Source organism: Charadrius vociferus, unplaced genomic scaffold, assembly GCF_000708025.1.
Source record: "Charadrius vociferus isolate BGI_N301 unplaced genomic scaffold, ASM70802v2 scaffold45, whole genome shotgun sequence".
NCBI lineage: Eukaryota > Metazoa > Chordata > Aves > Charadriiformes > Charadriidae > Charadrius > Charadrius vociferus.
In genome coordinates this window covers 3,487,645-3,495,080 of record NW_009648712.1, presented here as the reverse complement: position 1 = coordinate 3,495,080, position 7,436 = coordinate 3,487,645, and positions in this window count along the sequence as shown.

Sequence of the window (7,436 nt, the reverse complement as noted above, 5' to 3'; positions counted from 1 at the left end):
TGACCCACACCGGCTGCTTTAGACCATGCTAGCTGATGCATACACAAGAGCAAGTATTTCTGAGGTGTGCTAAGGCCGCAGGAGCAAAACAACCATTTCTATGTTATCTTCAATCCCCTCACGTTTTTAAGAAAAGCACTTCAGATTATCCTCAAATGTTTATGAACAGAATCCTAAAGATTGCAGCTCTCTTCAGCAACCATAGCTCTACGAAGCCATCAAGACCTAGTACTTTAATTTCAACACCCCACTCTCTAGCAAGTTGTTGAAGCTCCATAGCAAAGTTGAGTACTTCAGATCATGCCAGTTAGAGCTCAGTCCTCATTCCCACATAAACACAACCATTTTGCAAACATGATCTGATATTAATTACCCCCCTGGCACCAAAAGTCAGGATTTCCTGATGCAGCCCGCTAATGTAAAATGCATTAGTGAAAATGCTGGCTCCAAGGGGTTAGGTTCTCTAAATAAACATAGCAAAGTTCTTCTTTATTCGCAACTCCCAGGCTATTCTGAAAGACTGATTTCTCCGACAAGAAAAAAAAAAAAAAGGACTAAAATCATCCTTGGGTTTTTAATAGGTTATAAATGCTTTTTTTTCTATTCAGTGGCAGGAGCTGAATGTCAAGTTGTAGATCAATGAAATCTGATTCTTTCTTGCCGTAGAAGGAAGTTCATCTGGGCTCCTTTCTGCCATCATGTGCTTTGTATTGTCTCTGTGACGGCAGATGACTGAGGATCAACAGGGCAGGATTGCGCTTCTGACTTTTGGGTGAAGGTGGCCAACACTAAAACTTGTGGGTAAAAAAGGAAAAGTTTGTAAGAGCTAGGGAAGATTATTATGTCAAAAAAAAAATAATCTTGATTTCCATGGCACTGACTTAGAATTATTTTTCTTCCACTAAAAATGGGAAGGAGGACTCAAACAAAGCCAGCTTGCAATGAATGAGAAATGTTCAGCTCTGTTAACGAAATATGACTGTGAGGCCAGTGATTTCCATCTGAGAAACTGCCCGTGTCCTCATTGGCAATACCAGCTTAAGGCATTGCCACCTTCTGCCAGTACCGCATTGCATTGCATTCGTGTTTGTGCCAAGACTTGGACACGGTCCGGAATTTGATCTGGCTTGAGCAGAAAAATAAGGAAACATTAAACCCCTGCCCCCCCAAACCAACATGGTAAGTCTCCTGAGCCATTCCCAGCTTGGTCCCAAGCAGTGTTGTCCTGGGACAGATGACATGGTGAACGGGGAGAATAAGAGACAGCAGCAGCAGGAGCTAACCCAGACGCAATTGCCCAAAGCTACCTATTGCCAAGCTGCTGCTGTACCCGGAGTGCCAGCAGCAAACAGCTGGGGATGTCACCTTGCGGTTTGTGCCAACAGCGTTCGCAGGGCGAGAGCTGCCTGCCCTGCCTGCGCAGGGCCCAGCACGAGAGGCTCGCTTGGGGACGATCCCAGTGCGGGGCAGGACTGGAGAGCATCAGGGAGGGGTGAGCTCCACTTCCAGATGTTCTCCCCTCTCTGGCTGGCCACACCACTGGATTCATGAGCTCCTCCAAAGCCCCATGCTGTAAAATCTCCACGTGGGCTAATAAAAGGCAACCTTAAAATGCCCTTGTGAGATGCCACAGAAGTCCTAGACCAACAAGTCATAAGCCAACTTGGGCTACCTTGTCTCACTGACTGCTCCCCATCCTATTTATCCCCAGGGTTTTAGAGGGATCTTTGGAAATGAAGCCCAAGGTATCCATCCTTGTTCTGCCTCTTCTGTTGTTGCATTTCCCTACCTTTCCTTTGTTAGGGATCAGGGGAAGAGAGATTGTTCAAGACCTAGCTTAGCCCTTTTATATGGAATAGTGAGGCTGAAACGGTAGTGAGGATTTCAATCCATAAATGGCAAGTACTATATAATGAGATTGTCAAAATAATGTGTACTCAGCCCTCTTCCCATTTCAGAGCAGCTAAAAATATATGCACTGGTATGATAAGTTCAGATACAAATACATGCATCTCATCGCAACCTGATTTGAAACACAAATGCCTGTTTAAAATTACTCCACTACAAATAAACAAATTTGTACCTGAAATGCTGTCCGGCACGTATAATAAAATCTATTCAGCTGACAGTCCCATCACATTTATAAGAAGGGCTGAAACCTGCAATAGGTTGAAAGAAAATTCACTTACAATTTCAACAGAATACTTGTCCAGATCAAATTTTGTTTGGATCATCTAATAAGGCACACTTAATCGCTGGCAAACCACAGCATTTTTTTAGAGCGGTTTTCAAATGTTAATTGCATCTTTTTATTTCAACAGTTCATGAATGCCATGTTTGGTTACAAATTTAACTTTCTTGATTCCAGCTAAAATGAAAACCCTTTCTGCCTTGGTATTCTAGCCTTGCATATTCTATTCTTCAGTTGAATCCCATCCTAGAAAATGTTTTACTTATGTCTTCCACACTTGCAGAGGGAAAAGTAAAATGGCAGCTTCAGCCTACTCCAAAACTTTTTCTTAATCCAAAAAAAAAGTTTGCCGTGCAAGTTTTCTACCAGGGTCAAGATCTAGGGGAGGGGGTAGAGGATTCTAAAATTTTGAAACTAAATACCTCTTTTCTACCCAGAGTTTTCAGAATTCATTCTTTGTCGCACAGGTCTGAAAGGTTAAAAATAACTGTACCTCCTGAGACTTCTCCCTGGGCTGTGCTCTTCCCTGGGATTCTGTAAGCTTTTTCCACCCAAACTGGGTCAGCCTCCGTGCCTAATTTTAAAATCTCTGGGATCCAGCGCTTTATAAAAATCAATGAGAACTTTCCCATTATATAATCCCAGCAGTCACATACGGTATGCTGTGGCCTGATTCTGCTGAAGCTTGATTTTATATATTGAAATGGTGATTATTAGCTATAAAGAGCTGTGAGCTCCTTACCGAAAATTATGGGGAAAATTCTTCTTATGTGGGGTCTTTTGTCTGTCACTTTATGCAGACTCTTTTCAGGCAGGAAAACTACAGTGAAAATGAGAATGTTTCCTGATTGAACTTAGGAAATTGTCTTTTAAACAATGAGAAAGTAGATTTGCTTATGTTTGTGATTGTGTTTGTGATCTCTTTTACTCTCTGAAAATGTCATTACAAGAGATGGTAATGGACATCACAAATATCCCTACAAATACTATTTTTCTAGATGTTTTGATACTGGAGTTGTTCATGCAGCTGGCCTGAGAGGTCTGGGAAGATCTCAAGCAATATTAAATAATATAGGGGACCATTACTATCAGATCAATGAATAAATGAAAATGATTTATGTATTTATGTAAAATACCTCATTGTTTTTTCAGTCTCTGCTTAGAGAGTCTCTTCTTTACCATGATGCCAACAAAATATTTGACAACTGTTTGACTGCTCACATGCTAAGCCCGTGTCCATCATACTCACCTTTTCCTGTGCTCAGACCTTCCTGGTGATATCCAGCTGCTTCTCGACATAGAATGTGTGTTGGAATAAGAATATTTTTTCATCTGTGTTTATGCAGCACCTAGCACAGTGTCATCCTGATACATGGCAGGGAATAGAAGATGCTCCTGCAAAGCAAATTAACAGTGTCTTTGGGATTTGAAAATGACATGAAGAATTATTCAAGATTCAGCTCCAGAAAGTAAATCACTAAGTCAGATTGTAAACGATAGCTGCGACAGGCCGCTTGGTAGCAATGCATGGTTTGCAATATTATTGTAAACAATTTGACAAATACTTTAGATAATGAACAAAGTAATAAAAAATCAATGTCTGTTCCCAGATAATTTGTGAAAAGGAAAAAGGAGTATATTTATCAAATATATTGTTTCTGCAAATAGTTCACCTCGTGATTTCAGAGGGGAAATAGGTAGGAAGAGAAAATGAGCTCAACAAAACAAACATTGGTTTTTATGTCAATATCCTTGTAAATGGCAATGACAGAAGGGAAATACAGCTAATACCATATGGGAACAAAATTGTTTCTAAACTGAGTATTTTGTTGCGACTCTCCCGAACCTCACCAGCTCCTTAACCATGAGAAATCCGAGGGGTCACACACTGCTGCCTGGCACACTCCGAGGCTGGAGCCATAGGAGAGCCCTGGCTGTGCTGCTCCAGTAGCGCTTCCCAGCTCTCCCACTCTTTCAGTCGCCATCCCGCACCATATATTTCCTTTTGCTCTCTGTTTGTCTGTGGCAAATGGCTGTTTGGGAAACAAACAGGCACGTTTCTGAATTCCAAGGGAACCAGCAGCTTGGCTCACAGCAGATTTCCTTATGACTTTTTAAGGACAACATTAATATCATTTATAGTCACCTTAATCATTCCCTTTGACAGAAACAACTGCAGAAGAGGAAAGCTTCTTCCAAGACATTGACTCTGCCTTGCTTGTGGCTTCCCCCTTAATTAGGGAGCCAGAGGCATATGTCTGAAACCTACTTAGGATGGAGCTGGGCAGGTTTAGAAGCCCCAGGACATATGTAATTTCAAAACCCAGCTACCCCAGACTGTAGCCAAGGTGCAGATATGCCTGCGTGACCTGCTGTCACATCTTTTCCTCAGCAACACTGAGTTTCGCGGCAGCTCCCCTCCCCACCTCCCAAGGTTTTCATTTCAGGCTGGTGAATCACGCTTCTCCGGTCGTTGGGGTTTGCAGGTGGAGGGGAACAGCTGCTCCAGAGAGGTACAATAATTTATTTTGTTTCCGATTGGAGTCGTCGTGATTTTCTAATGGGTTATTTTTAGCCTGATCAGACGTAGGAGAGGAAATGGGTAACGCCATAGCTGAGAACAGGATGGAAAGCAAAGCCAGATGAGTACGGAAAACCTGCCTGCACTCAGCCCCTCCCTTGCTGTAAGAATGCCCACAAAAACACCAGATTATGACCTGGAAAAGCAGAGCAAGTCAAGCGTGTGTGCATGTGGGTGGGTGGCAGGGTCCTTCCAGAGCCCATTTGCTCTCCCCTCAGCGCGGATGCTCCCCCTTCCTCCGGTGGGAAAAAGAACATGAAGTTCGAGGTTTGCATTTTCAGCTCCCGTCTCCTCCCCCGAGGAGGGTGCCTGCCATTGCTCTCTTGGTGATGACAGCCGTCGAGCACGGTGTGCCAGCAGCAGCAGTGTTCTGCACCCGGAGATATCCCACCATGCAGTCCGGTCCTGAAGAGCAAAGTAAGGCAGTGGTCTTCTGCTGATGGAATAGCACATGGGAGAGGGGGGCCCTTAAGCTTCTCTCATGTCCTGAGGACCTGCCGGGGTGAAAGCAAGCCCTGGTCAGAGCTGGCGGCAGCTTGCTGAGCTGTCCTTCCACCCTGGCATATGGGCTGTGGGCTTCAGCACTGCTTGCCACTCCCCCGGGTGGCTGAGGAGCAATCTCAGAGTTGGCCTCTTGAAATCTGGGGCTATCCCTCAGACCTCTGTGTTTAATTCCCAAACCCAGAATCTTATTAGATTGTAGAGGGAGAGACTCTCTCTAGAAAAAGGCTTCTCTCTGCCAAATGCCAGGACCCTAAATAAGAAGGAGACTGCAACTGGAGAATAGGCTGAGTATCAAAACCTCCTCAGGAAGTCCCTTCATAGACCCATAGAATGGTTTATGTTGGAAGCGACCTCAAAGATCATCTAGTTCCAACCTGCCAAGCCCCTTCCACACCTTCCACTAGACCAGGTTGCTCAAAGCCCCATCCAGCCTGGTCTTGAACAACCTGATTGCTTCTTTCCCATTAAAGCCCTAAGACCAGGCAATGTGTATCTGGGAGTTTTATTTTCTTCCTTTCCACAGTACTATTTTCCATTACTTGTAGTAATCTTTTAGGGACGTGTCTTTATTTTGTTAGTATCCTGCTATGCAGAGAGACAGGTAAGCATGGTCTCCGCATAAGAGCCTGTTTGCAATGAGGGGAAAATGACACCTCGAGCAGGTAGGAGGCACTGAGTTCGCCAGCCTCAGCTCTGCATTTGCTCACACCTCAGCAAATATTTCCTAGGATCTTGGGAGGTGTGGTGGCGTTTGCAGAGCTTAGCAATAAATGCCTGCAATATTAAACTCCTTTTGGGGTGTCAGATATTCTTCTGCCATTATGCCCATGTAAAGTCAGGGAGTGGAGTAACAGTGGCAGGAGACGGTGGGCACTGAACTCTGCTATAATCAATTAAGATCTATGCAATAAATGGGTTGTAGTAGTATTTAAATCTCAGATGTCTGTGGAAAACATCAACTTAAAACTTCTTTTGTCCTCATTATTTCAGAGCGTGTTCATTCAAACAGAACACAGATCATCAAGGACTCTAAACTTTGTTTGAAGCCCATGCAAAGTTACAGCCTCAAATTCACATTTAAAGCACCAAAGAAAAGGAAATCTGACTTTCAAAAGGCAACTGTAAGTTCTAGTTTGAAAGTCAGTGTAGTGGGTTGACCTTGGCTGGATGTCAGGTGTCCACCAAGCTGCTCTATCACTCCCCTCCTCAGTAGGATGGGCTGGGGAGAAAATAAGAAGGGAAAAAACCTTGTGGGTCAAGATAAATGCAGTTTAATCAAGCAAAAGCAAAGGCTGCATGTGGAAGTAAAGGAAAACAAAAGATTTATTCTCTATTTCTCATCAGCAGGCGATATCCAGCCCCTTCCCAGGAAGTAGGACTTCAGTACGCATAGTGGTTGCTCTGGAAGACAAATGTATTAATGAATGCCCCCCCTCACCTCCTCCTTTCTCTTAGCTTTTATTGCTCAGTAGATGTCCTCTGCTATGGAATATCTCTTTGGTCAGCTTGGGTCAGCTGTCCTGGATATGTCCCCTCCCAAGATCTTGCCCACCCCCAGCCTACTGGTGAGGGGGGAATTTGGGAGAGACAGCCTTGATGCTGTGGGAGCACTGCTCAGCAGTGTCCAAAACACAGGTGTGTCATCAACACCCTTCTAGCTACAGCTATAAAGCACAGCACTATGTGGGCTGCTGGGGGGGAAATTACCACCATCTCAGCCAGACCCAATACAGGTAGTAATGAAATGCCTGCAGAGGGGAACTGTGCATCACATCCTCTTTCGTTGTTTTCAGACATGCTCCTTGGCTTGGAGAAAAACAAAAGCAAAAGAGTTGGGAAAGCCGTTCCAGGAGGGATTGATTTCAGTTTGTTGAGGTTACACAAGTCTCGCCCTGACTGCTCTTGTTCTCCAGGAGGCTAAGTGCTTATCTTAAATGTGAGGGAGTCTCTCCAGGTGCAGCAGCCAGTCGGGCAATAGCAAGGATCCAGTGAGGATCTTAAAACATAAACAAAAAAACCCAAAGAAACCCAGTCCTGGCCTGCTCAGAAATAAGATTTTTCTTTTACCTACCTGACCTGCTTTGCAGAAACACTATTTGCAGTACTAGCATTTTTCCTTCAGAGAAGAATGAATTTCCTTCGATGGACTCTAGCTCACCA